The sequence below is a fragment of the Pieris rapae genome, chromosome 17 (assembly GCF_905147795.1).
Source record: "Pieris rapae chromosome 17, ilPieRapa1.1, whole genome shotgun sequence".
NCBI classification, from domain to species: Eukaryota; Metazoa; Arthropoda; class Insecta; order Lepidoptera; family Pieridae; genus Pieris; species Pieris rapae.
Genome location: NC_059525.1, coordinates 2602010 through 2628212, shown reverse-complemented (window position 1 = coordinate 2628212; position 26203 = coordinate 2602010). Strand labels below are relative to the sequence as shown.

The window sequence follows — 26203 nt, the reverse complement described above, 5'->3', positions numbered from 1 at the left end:
AACTATTACTATTTAATTCTATTATGCATATCCGAAAAGGATAGATATACTTGACAGAATGAGACTGACTCACTCATTTTAAAATTCAGCTTTGAAGCGTTAAACAGAAGGAAATTATTGATTAATATAATTTAAATCTTCTAAAGAAATGTAATCTTGCGCTTTAGTTAACAAATTAAGAGATTATTAATAAAACAAGTGGCCAGAGGTGGTGTTTTCCCATTGCATTTTCGTACTGTTGATAGCAAGATAACCCTTTACGGATTTTATTTCACTAGAATAAGAGTTAAAGTTTATTTTAGTGTTTATCGCAGATTTTGCTAGACAGCGTTGATAACACAGTGTATACAACACGCAATGTACTGCGTGTAAAACAAAGAAATTGTTTTGTAAGTAGTTAAGGTCAGATTTTGCGCCGAACGTATAACGGTACATTTAGTATGATTCTGTCTTTGGCGGAGAGATCACGTATTTTCCGTGAATAAAAATGAAAATACGTATTGTGTTGTGAAAATTGGAATGTGCTTTAGGGAATAACTCGGAAAAGTGAAGTGAACTTTGAACTTTTTAAAGTGGAGACCGACATAAGGTTAGCATAATATAATTTAGTATCTATTAAAATGCTTGACTAAAATTTACAGGATTTTTACGTAGTGTTACGTTTACAAACATGTATATTATTTAATTTCAAACAATTTGGCAAGGGAGCGCCAGAAATAGAGTTCAGTTTGACAGTTGTTATTTAATAATAAAATAAAACTTGACTGCGTCATCGTAACATTTATATTCGATAAAGCCCCCCAGTGGGCCAAGGGGCTACTATGTAAAAAAATATTTATGTTGTTTAATTTATGTATACGTGATATTGAATAGTGTATTAGAGCCTAGTACATACTTTCAACAGTAGGTGAAAAGCTTTCCTGGATGATATCCATTTAATTAATATGAGACAATACAACATCAACATAGTACAAAAGACACCTGTTACTGTTGATTTTATTATTGAACGCCCTTGGTTGTTTGAACTCTTGTATTATATAATAATGATTAATTCTGTTTCATGTTTGACATTCGAAAACTATTATTGTGACTTTAAATTTAACATGCCAAAGTATTAATAACTTTTATATTTACTTTATCTTAAAATGAATTTATATGTTATATGAATTTTAGATGCTGAATCTTGACACCATTTTATGATTTTAATAATTACTACTATTATGTAACATTCATAAAAACGTCTTATACTATTCACTATTATTTATTTATAACATTAATAGTACATTTTAATGAGGCGGCCTTAACGCTACAAAAATTCGTTTGCGGGCAAACCAATTTATATTATTATTATTGTGTTGTTCAGCCAATATAAAATGTGAGAAAATTTGTTTTTATTAAAATTCACGTTTATAGATAGCCAAATACTTCATAATAATATGCCCTATTCAACTTGTTATTTGTGTATACAAGTTATTTCCTAATAATACAAATAGTATTTATATAAAGAAACAACTATTTAAACACTCAGATATAAATTAGTTTATTCTCATTTAAGACATATATTTTACCTAAAAAGTCACATTTACATTTCAATTATACAGCATAGTTTAGTAAGTAATAAAAATACTCTCACAACTCAGCTTTTTATTTCTTGTACATATAATTGAATTATTTAATATTATCAGCACAGTTAATACAAAATTTACGAAGAGCATGTATTTTTGAAATAACGTAGTAATAACGTATCTTAGTAGTAAATCTTAACAGATTTTAAACCCGACTGTGTATTGGGCTGATGAATAACAAGAAAAAATAATTTCACAGGGCAGAACCAAATAATATAAAAATCAAAAAACCTCTATGTTTACCTACCTGTTCGTTTGCGAGGGAGTTCATCTGCTTTTATCACAAAATGACAATGTTTCTTATAAATAAACAAACCGGAGGTTCACTTGATATTAAGTGTGACACATCGCGGCGATCCTGTGGGCCATGTGGTTATACAATAAAAAATAAGAAAGAAACAAAATTAATATCTTTCGCTAAAAAACATAAATGTTTTTGATAGCACAAATATAGAAAACTATCAGACAATCGCTAGGTAAATTTAAGGCGACCAAAGCTACTCTCGCAACTCCATACGGTTGATTTATATAAAAAAAACAGTGGCGCTCAAAATTTCTTTTATTTGGTTTCCTGTAGGAATGGAGATCAGCCTTTGGTGATTATCTATCTATCTGTCGACTTTTTAATGTTATAAGAGACAAACGGGCAGGAAGCTGACCCTATTTTTAGTGACACCGCCGCCTATGAGCACTCCAAATGATGCCGGAAGACTCCAAGGATGCCAGAAGGCTCGCAAGCATGTTGTCGGCCTTTATTAGACCGTTAATGCCAGTTTATGGACGATGTTTTCCTTCACACATAGACAGAAAGACCGCTTATTAAGACAAATATACAGTACTTACCTAGTATCTAAAATGTAGTTTTATAATCTAAATAAGTATTTTACCCATAATATTTATCGATAAATAAGCGAATATTTTTTTACAATTAAACATATTAAATATATGTTGATATATTGTTATTAGTATTTAACTAATTAATAAGTTTTATCTTCACCACACGCATAAAGATTTGAAACCTTCTGTGACCAAACGAATATTTTCTAAAAGGACTTATCCTTTTGAAAACTTCGATAATTTAATCCAAGATGTATAAAAATACCAATGGAAACCTCTATACCGCTGAACTAAGTTAACAATAGAATAACGTGGTGCTACAATTTTTTAGGAGAATTTCCAGCCGTATTAGTTCGGTAATAAATAAGGATATATGTTGTGGAAATAATGTATATAATACATTTATAATAAACTAGTACTAGTATCCAATATATACAATTCCTTAGCATACAGTAAACCTAAATGTTTGCAAATTGATGTTAATTTGTTTACTAGTAAGCTGTCAAGCCGTTTATAGTCAGTACATGAAGGCACCGTCACGTCTGACCCAGAATAGTCTAAGAGATAGAATTCTTCTATCCAAAGAAAAAGTATCATATACAACCTAGTTTCCAAGGACACATTTATTAAAATATTTCTTTAATTTACATTTCGTTGCAAGAAATATAGTACAATTAAAATAACTTAATATAAAGGAACTGGCTTCGAGCGTTCTCGTACAGTTTACCTCTGCGAGTATTTTTTTAAATTAATTATTGTAAAGTTGAGCGCAATTCCAAAACTGCATAAGATATACACTTAGATGAAAATAATAATAAAAAAGGGGAAGGGGAGTAGACAATGAAAAGGACTATAAACGACACTTTTATATCATACCCTTTTATAATATTACCCTAAAACAACTGTTGTTTATATATAATTAAAAAGTTAATAATAGTGTGGTGAGAACATATACAAGATACAGTTCTTCTGTCCACGATGACAGCGAAAAGATTTAAAACTTATATGCTATATACATATAACAAAAAAAATTGTATTGCGCGTATAACGGAACGTACAACTGACCAAATTTGCGTCTAAGAGCGGAACCTGACTCAGTTGGTACATAAATGTAAACTACATTTATGTTCTAGGTTTACACAATTTAGAAGCAATATATGTCAAACTTAAGTATCGTATTTCTTTTTCTCAAGGCTACATTTATTAGAATTTGTTATCAGTACGTTTGCTCTTGGACGACGTTACCAAGGTCGCTGTACGTAATGTTGTCACGTGTCCCGAGTATAAACGATACTTATGAATCTATTGATATTTAATTAACTTGCAAAACAATGCGATATAAAATGGTGGCAATTATGAAAGCATTCGTGTTCAAACGCATTTGTTAGGTATACCTATATAGAACACTTTTTTTAAATTGAATTATATAGAAACTGATAATTTGAATCGAACGCATATAAACGCTTTTTTTGAATTTGGAATAGCATTATAATCTATTTAATAAATAATATACGAAATTTCATTTAAATCAAATAAATAAATTATTATTAAAAGATTTTTTTTTAAATTATGGTCTATGTGGCAGTGTACATTTATCGTAATACTGAATAAGCATTTGCTTATTCAGTATTGCGAAACTTATTCGTTGACAGAGGAAAGCACCAGCTCCCAGTACTATCTATAAGGCGCCAACTTAACACTTTAATTACCACCTGTTCACTGAAAAGCCTCGCTATTTTACTGCACTGTGTCCGCTTTTGTCCGCGGGTCATAGGGGCTAAAGTGTCTAAACAAGTGATGCCATTTTACAACTAAAATTATATTATCAGTAAAATAGACGGAACAATGTTAATAATGTTTACTATGCTCAATCGGACATTTCGAGAGACTTTTTAGTGTGTTAGAGTAAACAGTCTCTGGAATAAATATTATCATTGGCTAAGCTAAAGTTCGGTAGCCATCTAGCCAGTAACTAAATGGATCAGCAAAACGGTCTTACTCCACTAAATAGGTTTAGAATTTAATCCGATTCTAAAGTATTACATCTTCAAGTCTGAGCACTGGGACCACTATAAATATGTTAAATATAGCTAGAAAAAGAAAGCAGATTGTGTATTTGCATTTGCAGTTTTGCATCAAATTCCAGAGAAGCCAATCATTTTTCAGCTGAAATGTAGACTGTATATATATACATACTACGGTGGTATACGCGTATGTGTACGATTCCTGGGCATCAGGTTGCTTTTATTAATAGAATATTCTCGTTTTATATTAACCACTCACGCACAACAATAGAAAATAAGCGATTTAATGAAATGTTAATTGCTATATAACGAAAGAGGGCAATGTAACAGTTGAAGAGAGTGCCTTCGTCTGGCTATACTCTCCAGGCGTAACTCCCACGATTTAGTTAATTCCTATGAAACGAATGAATGCAAAATAACAGAAGAAGAGAGTGGCTGCGTCTATACTCTGAGTATGGATGATGCCTAACTCCGACGAGTTAGGCATCATCTACGCCATAAGCAATATCTACAGCCTTGGCTCGCACAATATATATATATCACTACACTGCCCTATATTCGCATCGTCCAGGCACGACCTGGAGCAACAAATACAGATGACTGTAGACCGTAACGGCCTACAGGACATGTTAATAAAGCACAGACCGTGCCTGGAACGGTTCTGCGAAAAAATCATTCTTTACATAAAGGCGGCAAACAAAACAGAAAGAGCGGGTCTCGCGGGGAATTGCGCCCCGGCTCGCCCATGAATATTGTTAATAAAAATATTACCGATGTAGTCGGGGCGTAATTCCCGACGCGTTAAATAGTAGCAGTGATACATAAAGTCCCTGGACACTATGGCAGGGGAGTGGAGTGAAAATTTCAAAAAAAAAAAAATATATATATATATATCTTATATCTTTCAACGAGTAATTTATTATGTATATATATAAAAATATCGAGCAAAGCGGTCGGTCATCCTGGTACTATACATATTGTACAAGCAAGTATTTATATGTATATGATAAAATAATATAAACTAAAAATCATACGTACAGTCCAATCTTATTTCAAATTGTATTGAACAGTCAAAAAGTCACCTCGGTAATCCCCAGGTAATTCAAAATATATCCTGTCAGGCACAAAGGCAACAAGGGGCTCATGTCAAGATGTATCAAAGCGTGGTCCCGTGAGAGATAATGCTGGCTTTGAATAATACAGCGCTGTGACGAGTACCGCGACGTGCGGTCACTGGGTTAAGGTGACTGATAGTATATTTATATAGACGTAATTAGTCGATTATTTAAACGACTCGGTCCTTCTTAAAGTTTAGACGTGCTATTAACGTTAGCTACTACAAACAAAATAAAAATTATAAATAATATTTTCTGTGTGCATTAAATTGATCACTTCACATGTTTTTGACGAAGACCCATCAATTCATGCGTAAAGGAATCTAGGTATGCCTGAAAGATTTGTATTGAAATAAGAAGATGTGTGTGGTAATATCTCTAAAAAGGCGTATATATTGGGTACATAACATATTAAAGAAAGTGGTAATTTACCATAAATATGTTTTTATTTTAATATTTTAAAAGGTATTAATAGTGACGTAAAATGCCATGCGAGTCAGTCATATGTACTAATACTAAATAATTGAAGGTAATATAATAATATGGCTTGTTTTCATTGTTTTAGTTAATTTTGAGACAAAGCACACATTACTTAAATGTTCTATTTATGACCCATAATCGATATGTACTCAAAAGTTCGTGTTATTTACCTTTATTTTATTTATTACACTTTCTTTTAGTCAGTCTTAATATTGATACAAAAAAATACTCTACTTTACGATGGTCGTTAAAAGAAATATTTTATTGTTCCAATCTGAAGATCTTTTCCACGTGGAAAACAGTGCAAAAAGCCAAGACTCGTAATGGGTTTCCATTTTATATTTCCATTTTATTATCGTATTGCATAGAGCTTGAGTGGAATGCAAAATATCTATTACGAAATAGTCTTGTCTTATAATACTAGAACCTATGAATTTCCGATTGTGATTCTATGTGGCATTGAAATTCTTATTTTAATCTTGTTATATATTAGTAGCGGCATTTTCGGCTTCGCACGACAATTTTTTTACTATTTCAGAAATAATGGCGGAAAAAAGCAGTTTTTGAGTCTATGACAGACTTATAAATCAGTTAGTTAGGAAATTACATACCTACGAGTATTAGGAAAATACCACTAAATAAATAAATCTGTATTAGTTACTAAAAGATATTTGATAAAAGAACGCATCAGCAATATTATATGTACATTTTTAAAAGATCGTTATTTTTTATAGAAGATAGTTTATAACAATTCTTTTTTTAACTAAGATTATTTATACACAAAGAGACTAGTTCAAATAAATGTTCAATCTTAATATTGCTCAAGAACACTTTCAAGTTGCAAACAATGAGCAACATATAAAAAGTTTTAGACAAGTTTTTGTTTAATTCGGCCATGAGTTGGAGTTAATCTACGAAGCGGAACTTGGATTATAACGTTCCAATGATTGAACTTATAAATAAATAGCCATGTGGGTTTTACAAGTGGTTTAGATATTTTACTGTTTATTTTTATATTATTCTTAAGACTATTTCAAAGTATCTCAAGCCATGACCCAAAGCTTTCCGGTGTATGAAACTAATTCAAATACAAATTATATCAGTAATTTCAATCATCTTGTCTCTTTCTGTCAAATAGTGTTTACCCTGTGGTGAAAAGAGACTGATTAGGTTATTAATAAGGGTATTAGAATTGTTTTACCATGACCACACACGCTGTAAACGCACGCGAAACGAGGGAAAATTTTTAAATTATGTAAAATAATTATAAGTTTATAATAATACATAGTTAAAAAAATTGTTTTCTTTCAAGGGGATTAGAGTTACCCAGATATATGCATTTAGCATGGAGAGGTTTGAAATAGGATAAAAAGGTGCGTCTTTCCTGTCAGATGTTGATTCGATAGCCCTGCTCCGATATAGTGCATAACTTTATAATACTTCTAACTAACAATGAGCTGTAATAACCACATTTCACTGTTATATTTTTAAGTAGCACCAACTTAATCTTGAAATCGTGAATTGCATTTACATTATATGTCACTGTCGAGACTTGCAAACGATGACACTCGCATGTTAAAATTATTTATTGAGTCATGCTTAGTATTACCCAATAATCAATATGTGTCTAAAATATGTCGTAGCACTACCAGCACTGGTACTCTATAACTTCCAATAGTAACACAGACGCCGATGTCCGTAGCGATAATATCACCATAGGATGGAGCGATACAAAAACTCAACATTGAAGTCGGAATATCATTAGAAGCTACAGAGTACTGCTGATGTGCAGTGGGACATATACATATGGCCCATTTGTAAACTACACTAGTCAGCTATACAGCATTCTAGTATAGTTTAAGCTTAAAATATCTGGCGGCGCCAGGAAGCGTATTCTATAAATATGCAACATCTACTAATTATTTGCGGACGGCGTAAAATTGGAAATGCATTTTTTTATTATAATACAGAAATATCATAACGTTAGCGGTGGATAATAAAAAGCGTTGTTTAGTATAGTATATTAGTTTAGTTTAGGAGATTATAGAAGGCATTTTCTAATACATAAGAAGGGCGTTAAAGATTTGTTCGGACTACCTACGACTGAATTCCATCAACGGACGACGTAGAATGTAAAGTTCTTCTCCGGCTCGGGGCCCGGTGCTTTATATCACAACACTTTTGAGGCGCTTTCTACCGTACCTTTGGAAAATCATCTGGCAGTAAATATATTAACAAACAGATACGACTTAGGGGCCTTCAAGAAGAGATGTACGATCTCTTCTTGAAAGGTCAGCAGCACAGGTCTCATAAAAAAAGGAATGAAAATATATATATATATAATGATATGATAAAGAGGCTAGTAGACAAATCATTGGATAAGACTAAATTATATCACATAAGTAGTTTTGTATTTAAAGATATACAAGTAAAAAATTGCATTTTGGGCAACAGGTTCAACGTAGTAGTGATGCGCAGCAAATGGCAAAAACTGACTTAAAAAACGCTCACTTGTGTGTGGATCGACGGTCGTAAATGGATATTGAAGTAAAAGACTACTTTAATATATATATATGAGGTATGGGCGGATTTATCTGCAACTAGGACTTAAAAGAGGTATAATGTTTATGGTTTTTATAATGCCGTTGTACTAGGGTCCACGATTTAGTGGTTTTATAAGTAGTGGGATATCCAATTTTACTCATAGTCAAAGGCATTCTATTTAAACTTTAGACAAAACATTTCTGTATCGATTTTATTTTTATGTAAAACATAAATAAAATCGTTTCCTATATGTTTTATTGGATACACCATTTCTAATATTAAATAATATTAAAATATTCATAGATATTAATAATTCGATAAAAAACATCATACACACTTCACATTGGAACAGACCCAAGCGAATCCATAAACTAACGAGTCTAGGATTTCATTTGCTCTGTGGATGTGACATTTGGCAATTTAGATGCAATTTCAACAGACTATCATACTCTTGGCGGCATTAAGTAATGCAACTGTGCTTTTGACAGAATTTGGAACAACTTTGTTTCAATTAAGTTGCTATTGTCTTAATATGAAAGCTTCATATATGAAATCTGAGTTCTGAAATTAAAGGAAATGATATCCTGTGTATTGCTATAATGGTATTAAAACTTTGAATACCAAGTTTAATTTAACTATTTAAATTTCTATTTTAATAAAATTGAATTTATTTAGATTTTTGATTTGAATATGATTAAAAATATTAAAATGCTGGTAACATTTAATTTTTTACTAAAATACTGCATATCTTTTTTAATATTACATAACCAACATAAATTTAAGGAATCGGATTGAAGAAGCGATAGTTAATGGAAGCGTTTGGTGAAAGAAAGTCATGTTTAGCCTAACCTTTACCAAAAAAGATGTTCTGATCAATGTTACTGCATGAAGTTAGAATAACGAGTAATAAGAAAAAATAAATCTAATTGAAATTGTATATGTAAAGTATGGATGGAATTGGAATGTATAGTATGGATTGGAAATTAAAAGCCGTATTATTATTTTAAACATCTATAGTATATATCTATATATATCACAGTATTTTCTTGTATATAAGACGAGAAAACACAAGCAACTTATCCCAATTATAAAGAGACACACTAATAAGCGACAATATTTTAACAAACTAAAGAACATTCAAAGTTCTTTAAAAGAACACGTTCCGTCAATATTTTTCAAAGAAATCGCTTCGAAGTTATAAAAGCGGCCCTGCTAATAAAATTTATATTTCTCCGACGAAGAATGTCATTTGTTTTATTTCTTAAAAACACGTTACTGTATGTACTGGTTTCTGTTTAATGAATTATTTGAATTTAGCATTTATAAATAGCAAAATTAATAGGAAATTATAGCATATTATGGAAGAGTGGTGATAAATTAAAAGAATGAAGGAAGAACTTTGTAGAATGCTGACGCCAAGTTTTATTATTTTTTGTGGGAAGTTGGAGGGGATTAGTTCGTGGTATAGCGAGTCATAAAATAGTGATAACCCTAACTTTATGTCAATAGAAAAAATTATTATATTAACTTAACATAATTTGTAACTTACTTATCCATATTATCCTTTTTTAATAATGATTAATTAAAAATCACTTATGGTGATTCCATAAAGATGGCGCAAAGGCGATGAAAACTTGGAGAAACTCGGATCGTGGTTACAGAAGGCAAAAAGATCGCGTGGCGATTCACCAACCAGATGGATTGAACAAGTAGAAAACTCATCATCCCCAAAACGGTACACTGTAATAAGACAGGCATTAGATAGAAACTAGTGGAAACATATCCGCTCCAGATATTTCAATACTGACAACGGCGCTCCGACATGAGCTATGGACTGACGAGAGAGAGTATCTCGATATTAATAATGAACTCACTGATTGTGTATATGCATAGTGCATAAATGGTGTTATGACTGATTTAGTAATCAAACCAAAGCCAGGGATTAGGTACTAACAAGCAATCGCAGTTAATGCTATACACGTGAAAATTTCTCTCTCAGATGGAAAATTCTGTACTGTTTAGGTTAAATTATAATCATGCAAGCGACGTTTGTATTCTATAATATAATATAATAGGTCCACTGCAAGAGGTCCTAACACAGAAAGTAAAAAAAAATAACGACACAAAGTAACATTAATAAAACCTAGACTAATTATTGTTAGTATATATATGAAAACACTCATTTGTTATCTAAATAAAAAAAATCAATATGCTAAATATGTTGGTATGAACAATTCTCGGAGGTGTACCTTTTACTCTGTTTTTTTAATGGGATGAGTTAAAAATAGTTTTATTTAATATCTAGTAATTTCGGAAAAGCGAACATTCTCTATAGGGTAGTATAGTAAAATATTCCATATGTTGGTATGTATCTACTAAAAACGTAGCCTAATTAAATAATAATACAGCGAAACGAAGTTCGCGGCAGCAGCTAGTAGTGTAGATAAAAATAGGCGTAAATAACAAAATAACTGTCCTTCAATATACAAAATGTTGCCAAGTAACCTCCCGCATATATCGGTTTTAAATCGGTTATGATTTGAGTAAAACAATGGAGCTTTTAGGTGACATAATTGGATTTAGTAACAAAGTTGTCTATTGAAAGTTTTAGAAAATAGTTGATGCATTTGCTGCTGGCGAGTTACATTTAACGTGTTAGCAGTGTGAACGTGCAACTAATTTAATTACAAGACGCAACATCTATTAGTTCTCTTCCTTTAATTGAAAGGAAATATGTCAAAGGTGTTTAATATTAACGTACTTGGAATTTAAGTTATTTATTTGGATGTCCTATAGCAATTTAGCTCTATAAAAGCAATGTTGGCTTAGTGGCTTTAGCGTGCGACTCTAATCCCTGAAGCCGTAGGTTCGATCCCTGGCTGTTCTCCAATAGACTTTCATTCTATTTAACATTCCATTGAACGGTGATCTTCCACCGTAAGGAAACCAACATGTCTTAGACCAAAAAAGTCGACGGCGTTTGTCAGGCACTGGATACTGACTGATAAACTACTTGCCTATTAGATTGAAAAGTGATCATGAAACAGATTGAGAAATCTGAGGACCTTAAGAGGTTGCAGCGTCAGTGATATTTTATATATATATATATAAAGGATATATATATATATATATATATATATATATATATATATATATATATATATATATATATATATATATATATATATATATATATATATATATATATATCCTATAGCTAACATAAATTATATATTATATACAAAAGTAATTCATAATTTATCTTTCAACATTCAGATGGATGATATTTTTTCTTTACTCATATCTCACCTTATGGATCTACTGATAAATCTTTTTCAGGGGGAAAAAATACGTGTCCCACGCATGATTTGCCTTACGACCTCCAAAACAACCTATTTTTATAACCCAGCAGTGGCTTATGATAAACACGTTCAAGTTTCATACGCCAAAATAACTTTTGATGTGAAATTTCCACACATTCAATTACATTAAATTACAATAATTATATGTATTTATTTCTTTCGTATGCCTACAGCTAACATAAATTATATGAAACCAAAAATAGTTATACTAAAGATATAGCTAGATGGAATACATTTTGTATATACTTTCTAAAAGGTTCAAACATTTGTGAATGGAAATAATCAATAAAAATATTAAATACATTTAACTGCGTAAAACGTAATTCGGCTGTGTTACGTGATGGTGTGAAGGTGAGGATATGTAAGTAATGATATTCTTAAGTCTCCTTTAAAGCATATTCTGCGATAGCTTTTTAACGCAGCTTTTTAACGCAATTATTTCTACATCTGTAGTTGTTTTTTTTCTATGTTTCTAGAAAAAAAAACATTTATTAACATTTGCTCGAACGGTGAAGGAAAACATCGTGAGGAAACCAAACTTAGAACCAAAAAGTCGACGACGTGTGTCAAGCAATGGAGGCTGATCACCTACTTGCCTATTAGATTTGAAAATTGATCATGAAACAGAATCAGACATCTGAGGCCGAGACCTAAAGAGGTTGTGGTGCCACTGATTTTTTTTTAGTAATATTGTCATTAAATCTTTAATTACACAGAGAAAGTAATTAGCTTGACAGGTCTTAAAAATTAAGTCGAAGTTTGATGTTCCGTCTAGCAAGATCTACAATCAGAGGCAAGAATCACTGCGATGACGTCATTCCCTTAAACCAATAGCTAAAAGATAGCGATAAGGTAATGAAGTTATTCTGACCGACGATAAATAGAATTTCTTGTCCACTGGTGTTCGTTTCTAATACAATAAATCATTATATTCACAGCTTTAATTATTTTATTTTAAGCATAAGATAATGTTATCAAATATTTAACATGCTAGTAAAATTACTTTTTATACCAACATAACATACTTTACTTTCCGGTTTTTTTTCTGAAAACTCACAAGCAATTTTGTTGTGAAAATAAGAAAAATGAAAAGTTTGATATATCGAACATTCTTTGTCTTCTTTGTTATAAGTTTTCACAACATAGCCAGTAACAATCTTCGTAGTAAGTTGTGCCGTAATTTTGAACAAGTAATATTTTTGAAATCCCCAATTTTTTTGTAAATAAAATTTATTACTCTACGTATATGTTTTCAGTTGAGTAAACTAACGCGAGGGCAGTAAGGTAGAAGTCGTAAAAGACCTCTGTTTTATCAAGGATCATAAACCTCATGCAAATCTAGGAACATGAAAAAATTCACATAAACGTGTGCTGACCCAAATACCCTGTAAAGACTGAATTTCGTTTTCATATTTAATAGGTTGTTTCAAATCCCGTACATCATGTAATATATGACTCATTATGAAAGACATGTATGTCGCTTATTAAAAATTCTATGTATAATTTTTATCCGTTTGTAAATAGAACATTTTTAAATTTATTTTTTTTTTATTTTCAAGTAATTTTTAGTAATTTACTACGGCATTCTTCATTCATGTATAGTAACGAATAGTTTTAAATAAATAATATAAATGAATCCCTATTTCCCTTGGTCACGGAATCACGCGCGAACGGTTGAACCGGTTTCGCTAATTCTTTTTTGTAGTGTTTGTTATCGTCAGGAGTAGGATCTTATGAATGAAAAAAATAAGGAAATGCGTGGAAAATAAGATAATTACAGAATACTGAAGCGCCATATAAGCAATCCTGACTACTGTTACGAAAGCAATTTTTTTAGTGCATAGCGCTCATTGCTCATCATTTCAAACTTTTTCGATAAACTTGTGGATTTTGACATAACATTGACAAAATGCGTGCTGCAAATATCGTCATAGAGTAATAAAAACAATATCATTGAAAAATAATATTGTTTTTCTCATCTGCCATCATTTCTCATTTGCCATCGGAGATCTACTGATAAAATACATCAAAAAATAATTAACGAATATAAACCAACCACCCTTCGTAAGTTAATTTCCTACTCTAGTACGATATCAAAGCAATTTCAGCGCATTATACATTAAAAGAGATTTTAAAAATTATCAAAAGCAGACGTAGATTTTATATTCTCTCTATTCCGAGGTATATTTTCAACATTAAACTAGAATATAAAGAACCAAAGGGATGAACCAAAGATATATTATTACATCTCAAAAGATTTAATAATTATTTTAACGGATATACGCGAAATTATTATGCTATTAAATAATTCGAGTGCCTTTTAGCGATTGTAAGATACGAGTTTAAATTATAATTTATTGAAGTTAAAGTTACATGTACATTCATAGTAAAAAAACAGTACGGTCTTGGCTTCAGATTTCTACATCTGTTCCATGATAGTTATTTTCTTAATAAGCAAGTCTCAACCTTCTGTATGTATTCGTAACGTCACAAATGTAAAAAAATTACAACAAAGTTTTGTTTAAGTAATTTATTTGTTGATATTCATTTTAAGTACAAAATGTAAAGTAAAGAAATGTACGTCTTATGCTAAATTAATTAAATTTGCTCATGTCTTATCTTTTGTGGTGAACTTGATTCGATACGTTGCACTCACACTAATTATTATTGTTTTGAAATAAAAACAATAAAAGTTCATAGAAAACATTTATTTAATTCAATATTGATTATTTAATGCATATCAACGATAGTACACAATAATTTCAAACATGATATCAATATTATTGTTCGATGTATGAACTGCGAAATTGGCGGTCGCCGAGTCCATTCGGCTGTATTTCGATTTCGTTAAATAAACCGTACCTACAGCCGTTTTAATTATATCGGGTTTGAAAATTATGTTTCTGAGGGAAACAGTTTGAATAGTAATACCTGTGACCTATAGATTAAGTTTGAGAGATCGGACATTTTAAAGTAAAGCTATCATTTTTAAAGTAAATGTAATATGAAAAGACACATTTAATAAACCAGATTTATACTTTTAAATGACATGTAATTTATTTAAGACCATTTATTTATTGAGGAAAACAGTTTATAAATTGCTTGCAGGGGTGCAATGTGTTGTGTGTGTGCTTTTTTAAGTGATCTCCATTTTGCTTTTCGAAGGAAAATTTATATATTCGTATTATATTAAAAATTCATAAAACATATCTTAGGACTTACACTAATTTTATAGTTTTGTTATTCACAAAGAAATTCGTTAATTCACTTAAATTATATGACTGACATATGTTTTTGAAATTCGAACATAAGACGAATGATAAATGAAGGTTATTAAACTTAACTTAGAACTGATATTTGAGATTCATCTTAATCGGATATGTAAGAAGGCATTTAAAAAAGTATATACCTAGATTAACAGGCGTTTTATGGTGTTTTTGTAAATAATCTATCTAATCGTACGTTTTTATCAAAGAAGAATTACATACACAGTTTACAGATTAACCTTTACCCCTATTGAAACTCATTTTTTTAATTATAAATATATTCTAGATAATTCCCCGACTATGTAGTCCTCGGAGGTATTAATTAGCTTACATAAGTGGTATTGGTAACTCCGATGATAAAACACTTCTACCTATTTCTTGTATAACCATTACAGCAAATCCCTAAAAGATGCCTCTTAATTTGATGTTGAACATTATTTCCTTTAAATTCGTCTCCGTTACTTTTATGCCCATAGCTCGCTCAGTGTTAAACCTATCGTATCCATTGGACAGTCGGTCAGAACATGTAACACCGTCTCCTTATCCGTATCGCCACAAGGACAGGCAGCACTTTGTTTAATCCTGAATCTATAAAGGTCCGAAACTCATTATGCAGAAAACGTAACTAAAACAATTGAAAATAACGTTAGTATAACAGCTTCCAGAACTTTGCGCAAAGTTAAATAACGTTCGGTTATTCTGGTGTGAGATGTTTACTTTAAAAACAATTGCCATTTTCAATAATATTGATACGCATATTTTATTCTACAGCTTGTCAAGTATTACAAAAAAAAAATTTAGTTCATTTGCGAAATTTAAATAATTATATTTTTGATTACAAAGATTGTAAAAACTTGCACAAATACGAAGCAAAGTTTCATGTTATTAAAAAGTATTCAAAGTGTTTAGCAGGTGGCGTACGCTTCCGGATTCTGAAATTCGGAAAGTTAACCAATTAGCTATGCAAAGTTTTATTACGAAGTCAATCTTTATATATATGAAGAAAATTTTGTAAAAGTTTCTGTATTTGTTTTATCATTATTTGACAATCTAATAGGCGAGTAGGTGTGCCTGATACACGACTGTCGACTTTTTGAGTTTCCTTCAAGATTCTCCGTGCGTATGATAATGCATACATAGAATAAAAGTCCATTGGTGCACAACCGGGACTCGAACCTGCGACCGCAGGGATGTGAGGCGCACGCTTAAGCCACTAGGCCAAGAGTACTCATGTATATAAAACTTGTCCGTATTTTTTAGTACAGGTGAAATTTCTACTAGAATTAAATATCAAATTTTAATTTAACAACCAAATGAATTTTGAAGCATAGCAAAACTACGAAATGCTTATATTAATCTACTCTGGGCTTCTTATTGCGGCGTAAATATAAAATGATAATAAGTATTTTAATCTGTCTCATTTCATAACAGCGTAAACTTAATTTGACAAAAAGAGACGATGTTACTTCAGTTGTAATTAAGTTTTGTTTCTATGGTAACCATGGTGACACGAATCCTCAGACATCGTATAATAAAACCGTTTCGGTATCTCACAGAAAAGCAGCAATGCGTGGTATTATATTAAGAAAATCCTACATTTAAAAACCAAAACCTCAAGACGCTTGTTACGTTGGCTTCGTGCCACACCGTCACCCGCATTTTAAATTTCTTATAAAATCTTTGAGGACATACACTTGAGAAGAATAAAGTTATATTTTTGATCATACTGAATATGTGCACGAATAAATAGAATGTATATTGTATATTGCGTCTAACTTAAAAACCGATGTTTATGTAGGTTTTCTAAATGAGATTTAACGTGTTTGCCAATATGTTTAACAATACACACCTTTGATACTGCTACTTATAATTTGAGTTTTGACTGACATTCTTCAAATTATATTGTCCACATCTATACAAGTATAATTAAAACAAATGAGTAGAAATATCATAGAACATTTGAAAATTACGAATGAGGGCAATATTAATTCCCATATGTCTGTGCTTTATATGTAATAATATCGTATCGTAATAAATTCTGACTGTATTTTTCAATGTAGCATTTTGACAAAACCGTCATGGCTTAGGATAAGAATCAGAGTCGAGTCATAGTTCGATAAGACATGCGTCATGCTCAAAAGTAGAAAATATGTCCCTTGCCGCATAAAGGAAACTCATTATAAATTAAAAGTAACATATGTTAGCTCCAAATTCGGCTGTTCGAATACAATTTTAGAGGAACGTTTTTATGAATAGAATTGGAAGAAATATAAAAAAATAGTTTTATTTAGTATTTAGGATTTTATTCTGGAAAATCGAACAGTATTCATGGGGTAGTAGAGACAAACGTTTCTCCTGGCTACTAAAAAGATAGGCAAAGTAAAAAATCATATTAATGATCTATGAACTTAGCAACGACTACATACATATATACGCTATATATGTATCTTTAAAATGATGTTAACCTAAAAAAGTACCAGGGATCCAGAAATATCGTAAAACAGTAGAATGGTTTTCATAATTTTCCTCTATGACGTAATTTGCCTATTTGAGCCAAGATAAATCTCAGTTACGGCAATTAGGGGGTGATATCATTGAATATGAGACGTTAAGGCCGAGATTAGCCGGGTGGTATTACATTACACCAAAATCTCGTTGCTTCACTAAATAACGATATTTTATCAAGATATTTTGCAGGATAAGCTAGAACACGTGTTCTAAAATATAATAACTAAGAAACAAAAGTTATAGAAAAATAATTCGAGTCACGCGAGTGTTTCATTAGAATTTAAAAAATATTTCAGTCTTAAAAATTTGTATTCTGTTATGGATTTAAAAATTCTAATTTTAAAAACCCGCCAAAACGCTGGACAAGATGGCGTCGCATTATTCCCTATGGCGTCTCATGCCTGTCACACATTAAGAAACATTAAGTTTTGAACGTTTTTTTTAAACTACACATATTACATATATTATATTTGAATTAATATGAAAGGAATATGGTTAGACAGATGAAATATCATCTTCTATTTGACTAATCCGTGGCCGATTTGTGTCACATGACAGATGTTAAAATCAATATATACTATATGTCTGATAACTCAATGGTTAATTTAAAGATGTTTTACTTAAGACTTTTTGGTGTCATGTTTTACACACCAAATAACAATAAATTCTTCGCACTGTCTTGCCTTTTGTTTGGTACAAGTTTATTCTTGTCCATTTTTTTTAATTTAGAAGGCGTAGAAGGCTCGTCACGTTCCTTTCACATTGCACTGTTCAAAGATATGTATTAGTAGTTATTTATTTACCCTGCACCTTTATAAAACGGAACACTTTTAAAACAGAAATATAGGTTATTTTACAGAACAGAGGGCAAAAGGGCAGGAGGCTCACCTGATGGCAAGTGATACCGCCGCCCATGGACACTCTCAATGACAGAGAGCTTGCGAGTGCTTTGCCGGCCTTTTAAGAATTGGTATGCTTTTTTCTTGAAGGACGCTAAAATGAATCGGTTCGGAAATACTTCAGGTCTTAAAAGCTGCGTGTGTTTTTAATTAATTCGAATACTATATGAATATAAAATATTTTAATGAATTATACATAACAATAAAAAATAAAAGCCACCGCAATTGCCTTCAGTGTCCACCATTTAACATCAAGTGCCCTTGGCCGTTTCGAAAAAATCTTTTTATTACGTACTGTTCTTGTTTACCACAGAATATATGAATACTATACGAGCTACGGCTGAACATTTTGCTTACGTCTTTTTAGTTTTATAAGCGAGTATCTGTCAAATGTTGAAGTTACACAGGCAGACGCGACGTCGTCATAGCATTTTATATTAGCATTTAATATTCGCTGTGTACAGTGGGGCTTATGTTTCCATAATTTAAGTATTCAGATGTATGTATTTAATATTATGTTAGGTTTATGCGAGTGCTAGACTTCTGAAGAACATACAAAGTTATGTAAATATTCTGATTAATTTTTACATGTTTGCTTCGTTATATTTAGTTTTGCCAAGCATTGCTGCTATCATGCTTTTCATTAACGAAATATGAACTAAAAATCTGACAAACTATACACAAATAATAACTATAACAGTGATAATAAAGATCAAGAAGTGGTCAAATATGTACGATAATAAAGACTCAGGGCAGCTACAACCTTTTTAAGTCTGGGCATATTTATTTCTAATGATCATGAAGACTGTTTATAACTGGGAAATATTTGATGTCGTTTATCTGTTGAGAAACAAAAATATCATTTGATTGTCATATATTTATTGTAGTATAATGTCCAATGACTTTAGTTTTAAAATGCTGTTTTAATAAAAATATAAGTAGGTAATACCAAAGTCACTGGGTGATCTACAATGTAAATAAAAAATAATAAAAATATACCCGGCGCTATGACACATAGTTCATGGTATGGGATGGGCAACCAGACACATTGTTATACATATAGGTGTGGTTCGACCTTACACAAAGTAAAAATTAATGTCCAGTTGTCGTGTCTATTACGTTTAAAATAATTACATAATCACCCGCCTTGCCCATTTTATATTACATGTTGTTATGTGTTAACATTATTTATTTTATTATATATTTTTTAAAATAAATGTCTACCATTATATATTTTTTATTTTTAAAAAATAAATGTCTACCCGCGCGAAGCAGGAAGTATCCGCTAGTCTGTAATGTATAATGTTATGTATAATGTATAATGTTTTTTAATATTTTTCAACTTAAAGAGGGATCTTTTGGGTTTTCATCTGAACATGTGTCTTCGCAGTTCTTTATAAAAGTCCCCAAAAAAAGGTACTAAATGTCAGCTGGAATGAAATTAAAAAAATCTATAACTGTATTCTTCTGTATTCTGTTTCCTTATAAATTTATTAATTATGCCTAACTAAAACGGAAAATTCGGAATTTATATGTGTAGACAGTTAACACATTTCTCTATCCACCTAAAATGTATGTAGTCTATTTTATTTTTATTTATATCTAGTTAGATAAAATTATTTTAAAATAATACACATACACATTTTGTGCCTACATTAAAATCAAAGATTACATTCAATATTTTAAGTGCTCTTTGTTCTATTTACACTCCTTTATGGTATCATATTATTATCAGATCATTAATGAGAAGCCAATATTGAGTAATAGAATAATTAATATCTAATAATAGGTGCTCTTGTATGGCATGCTTGTAACACGAACAACCACTTATTGAGTTCCAAACTTACTAGTAATAGAGAATTTAAGTAACTATTTTAATAGCAGCTATTTATTTTAAATAGTTTTAGATTCAGTTGTTTAATGGTCGTTGAAGCTGTCTCTTAAAAAAGGCTCATCTGCTTCTAAGTGACACCGCCGCCCATGGACACTGGATGCCAGGGGGTTCGCGAGTGAGTTGCCGTGTATGCTAGTACAAACATACAATGTAACAAAGATTGAGGGTTTACCTTCTACAGTATTTCATGACGTTAAACGCAGACTTTTCCTACGCAGTGTGTCATGTGTGTATAAAGATTGATGTCTGCGTAATTAGGACGAGAAACGTGTTAATATTTTTTCGATACAGTTCAAATAATAAAGGAGAAATAGTAAATTAATTGTAGCCTTTATAGCTTATAAGTTACCTAATACCTCATGTGGCGACAAACTCGAACAAAGTTGAGAACTATAGTAAATCTTACAAAAACTGCGCCGTCATTTGCTTAGTAACTTTGTTTATTGGTTTGGGGCAAAGTAACCAAAATAAACAGCACTTGTGGAGTTTTATTTTCTCGTGGTCCAAAGTTTTTCAAGGAAAAACTACTTCTACTTTGACGACCCCGATAGTAAATAGTTTCATAAATTATTTACAATTTTCATAACACCAAGTAACAATATTATATAATTACAACCTAATATTTTCTCCATTAAGTAATTATTATAATAATAATTAATTAATGGAGAAAATTGTAAATATTGTAAATATTTAAACGTTGGACATAAATACATATTACAATTGTCAAAAATAGTTTAATGCGTAACGTTAATTGATTTTTTAACTTCTTAATATTAAAAAGCTACATTTACGTATTTAATATATCAATGAACTATTCCTGTTGAAATTTACTATAAATTCGTGTAAAATGTATTTTTTACGAACTAGATATAACCTTTTTTATAAAATAATTATCTTAAGTATAATGATGTAACTATCAACAAACATGTAAATACCATTCAAAATCAAGGAATCTCTTTGGCGATATCTTGGTTTCAAAAAATATCGCCAATACAATTATCACGTGCAAGGTGGATCTCAAATTAATATGAATCATTCTTAGAATCTGGTTATCTGCCTATATGTTGCCGCAATCCATGTAATCCGGGAGAAATTGTTAGGATATAATACCTGAATTATACCATTTCCAATAACACTATGTCGCTTCACAAACTATAAACCCAAGTATAATATATTTTCTCCTTATTAGTCGCAAATTCATGGATAAGACTGAACACAGATGGCTATTTCAGGCAATTACATACGTATTACGAGTGAAGTGATAGTCTAATATTTGTATAGTCTATTATAGATAGTTTGTCGGCTCTAAATTTGTGGAATTAAACTTTGGGTATTTTTCTTTACACAATTAACGCCTGTCCTAGGGTAGCTAGAGTAGAGACTGGGTAAATAAAACGCGAGACATCGCTCACTTGTTTGTCTATAAAGAAAAATATCTACACTAATATTATAAAGAGGAAAACTTTTTTTGTTTGATTGTAATGAATAGGCTCATAAACTACTGGACCGATTTTAAAATTTCTTCATTTTTCACCATTTGAAAGCTACATTATCCACAAGTAATATAGGCTATATTTAATTTTGAACAAAAATAGGGTTCCGTAAGATATTAGGGTTTTTCAGACACAAGGTGTAAAAAATCAACCGAAAAAGTTACTTATTTTGCGTACCCTGCCTAAACTATTAACTATTAAGATAGAACCATAAAATGTAAGTAATTGTAGATCTTATAAATATCTACAAAAACGTCCGCGATACACTATAGTTATCTATGTCGAGTGAGGCACAATAACCATAAATGATATACATGGCAAAACGACGTTTGCCAGTTCAGCTAGTATTTTATAAAGAACGATTTGGGAGGCGTACTAAAGACAACTTCTGATCCCCCTGAAAATTCTTTCAGGTCTTTCAATGGTTTTGTAAGTTGACAAATAGTTACATGAGTTAAATGGATAATGACAGATCGTAGTGATCGCTTCAATCGAAGTGATGACATAGATTTATTTCCCTTCTACAAACACAGTATTATCATTTCGATAATTAGTGCTAAATACATATTATTTCTCACCAATTACTTGTCATCTATAGTTTCCTAACGAGCAATACGATATCGTTACGCAATATTATTGCCCGTTAGATGTCCTCACCAAATTGAATATATTGAGTGACGTTGCTACGCCGTACAGGCTTGTTTTTTTTTCCTGCTGTAATTTGCAATCAGCCCGAAGGATATAAGCGAATTTGTTCTGTGGAGCTGTCATGAGTGACTTCCCATTGGAAGCATCAAACCGTACAGGCTTGTAATAAGTATTTTTTGTCCTCGCTACTATATACTTAAAAAAGATAAAAAACTGATAAACCAATCAAATATAAATTAAAAATAGAAAGTTCGAACAAGACATAATTTCATACACCAAAGTTTAAGCAAAGTAAAGTATCTTCAATAAGACTAACATACAAAAGAATATAGAAATATTCTACCATGGCTTATCTAAAAGTGCTAAATAAAGAGATCGATTATAAGCGATAGGGCCGCCCGTTGCATCCCTTGTAAATTGTATGTAATGTGTTTCATATATTATTATTACAAGTATTACAACGAAGTGTGAATAAATAAATCACCGGAGTCTAATTCTCCGACCTTTAGTGTGCAAAAGCGAATTTCACTTAGTTTTTTGAATATATCGCAAATACAGTTGTATAAATATTGAATATACTACATCAAAGCGCTGAATATTAGATTTTACAATCACCTAGACATTTTTTGCAAAAGCACTTTGCAAATTAATTATTTATATCATCTCTTAAATATACAATAAATATCTACGGATAAAGTTATCAGAACTTTGTATGTTAATAATTTATTTTTATTATCAGCCAAACAAGAGTTTTCTACTGTGAGTGCGAGGCTGGTAGACGCCCACAATATTGTATTTTATTTTTGATATGTTTTTGAAATCATTATTTTCCTTTTCTTTCGATTTAAGTGTTTTGAATAAATGAACTGTGGCACAAAGATATCTAACAATCCTTGCGTCACATGAGCATTAATCTCGATCATTAGTTTCTCTACTTATCTCCTTTTATTTATTCATTATGATTATACTTATCGTATTAATTACTAATTTGGGTCTAATTAGGAGCCATATTCTGTTTTATTATTGGAACTATTATACGACCTTAAGGTGGGCAGTATCTTTCCAACATACTGCCCACCTTAAGGTATTAATTACCTTATTTAGCGATTCAATTGTTTTTATGATCCGTATTACAAATTTTGTGAATTAGATGTAACAGAGTCAAAACTCAGTGGAAACTATGACACCCGTATGTCAAAATGTATAAAATCGTATTGGCTTTTTTGATGCACGGGAGAGGTTGTTATGTCTAAACCAGATTATATTGTAAACAATTGTCAAGAACAAATGAACGTCTAGATTATCGCCGATTTATTTCAATAGCAGTGTTGCTTTAGATCCAAAAAGTCGACAGCGTGAGTCGAGGCACAGGAGTCTAGATCTCCTGTTAGATTGACAAATGATCATAAAACAGATACAAAAATATTAGTCCTAGATTTAAAAAAGAAAAAGTTGTTATCACCATTCATTTATTTTACTTTATATTCTTTAACCTTAATAGTATGTTGCATTATATTCAAGTCTCCGTAATCGAATCCATGCTTTTAGTACGCCATCGACGAGACTGCTGCTAATATTAAGGCAGTTGGGAGGTGAGAGCAACCCAAGTGTTCTTCAAGACCTCAGTTTCTTTATTCCAAGTTTATTTGCGAAATGATGGGGCAGAACCAGTCTGTTGTACTGACAAGTTGACATCTCTATATGTTCGCAGAATGAGTTCATAGAAGCGATAATATATTATGTATTTACCATATTAGCAAGCATAGCAAGAGGTACAGAAAAGTGGAGCAAAAAACTGCTTAACTGGTGCTCAAGGTACAGCAAACGCAAAAGAGGGAGACAACTGAGAAGGTGGATTGACCACATTAAAGAAACGGCAGGTGGTACATGGCAGAGAGTGGCACAGTGCAGAGAGGAATGGCGGGATTTGGAGGAGGCCTTTGCCAAAAAAGGGCACACAGATGCACCAGAATTAGATTAAAATGAAAATTTGTTTAAATGTATATAAAATATATAATGTAAAATGTATCTGAATAAAGGCTATTATTATTATTATTATTATATTTACCATATTGGCTTAGTACTGTAACTGTACGTAGATCTGTGAATAATTAAAAAATATATTTGTGAAGGCTATAAGAAATTATGAAACATTAAACATATAACAGGCTGCTAAATCTAAATATCAATCGCCTAAACTTGTAATAAAACAAAATTCTACTTAATGTCTAGGTACTTTTCTATTGAATATCTTTTTGATTTTATCCCACAAATATATGTTATATTCACAGATACTATAGTATAGTAGTATCTGTGAGTAGCTTAGTATTTTTACATTGTTTGTACATAAAATTACAAAGCTTATTAACAAGCCCACAGACAATATGACTTATACAAGAGCAACGAGCTCTAAAGATTGTATAAAGTCATATTGTTGCTTATTTAAATGGGCTCGAGTTCTGTGTCGCATAAAATTAATTATTTCGAGATACCTTTGTACTGTTATAGGTCACTGCTCAATTATAACGGATTTCTGGAAAAGATGTGGTGTATTAAATAAACATTTTATCTACTTATAAAATAAAGAATATTTAAATCAGTGGCGCTACAACCGTTTTTTAGGCCTGGGCCTCACATTTATGTGTCTGTGTCATGATCAATATTTAATCTAATATGAAAGTGGTTGATCAGGCTGGGGATCGAACCTACGAAAGTTACTAGGCAAAAACTGATTTTCTTATATTTTGTATAAAACTCCGTATGCCTCAGATTTCTATTTCTTTTTTTATAAACAAAAATATCAGAATGGTCTAAGGTATACATAGATACTTATTAGGTGCTCTAGGTATCTAGGTGGTATCTAGGTGCTAGGTTGCAAACACACAACTTCAGGGATGAGAATCGCACGCCGTGTATTAATGTTGACAATAGTTTTTTTTTTTTTTTTTATTTATTCAATACATGTGATAAAAAAATACATGAGGGTACATGCAAATAACCATGCGCTGAAACCAACAGATTTAAGTGCGGCATGGTGTGGTCGCTGCTACTCGACTGTTTGAATACAATACAATATCATAATTACCACGTGTTATTGAGGCTAAAGTATAAATTAAATTTATTTTGTGAAACGAAGGAAAAAAGAAGTTCGCGAGGACAGCTATTATTTTATATAAGTTATGATTTTTTCTAAAATAAAATAACAGAAGTTACAAAATATTTAGTTCAATATTAATAAAAGTGAACTTAGATGCCTAAATGTGCCTGAGACGTACAAATATTTGTGTATTTATATTATTTATGCACATAGGAGCAAACCGACATGCTTTGGACTGAAAAAGTCGTCGGCGTGTGTCAGGCAGCGAAGGCTGATCACTTACTTGTCTACTATTTATATGATCACCAAACATATATAGAAATCTAAGGCCCAGATAGAATTTATAAATACGAGAGTTAAGTTCGGTGGCGATGGGTATGTTTAGATATATGTAAAATAAAATACTTTGTA

General features: G+C 31.2%; 1 protein-coding gene across 1 annotated transcript in view; it reads left to right on the top strand.

The window, feature by feature from the left end:
* The first annotated feature begins 456 nt into the window (after positions 1-456).
* Positions 457-26203, top strand: part of LOC111001238 (CD151 antigen) — a 160760-nt gene continuing 135013 nt past the window's right edge. Inside the window, exon 1 of the mRNA XM_045631995.1 lies at positions 457-589. The gene's annotated coding sequence lies outside the window, so the exon portion shown is untranslated. The remainder of the gene's footprint in view (positions 590-26203) is intronic.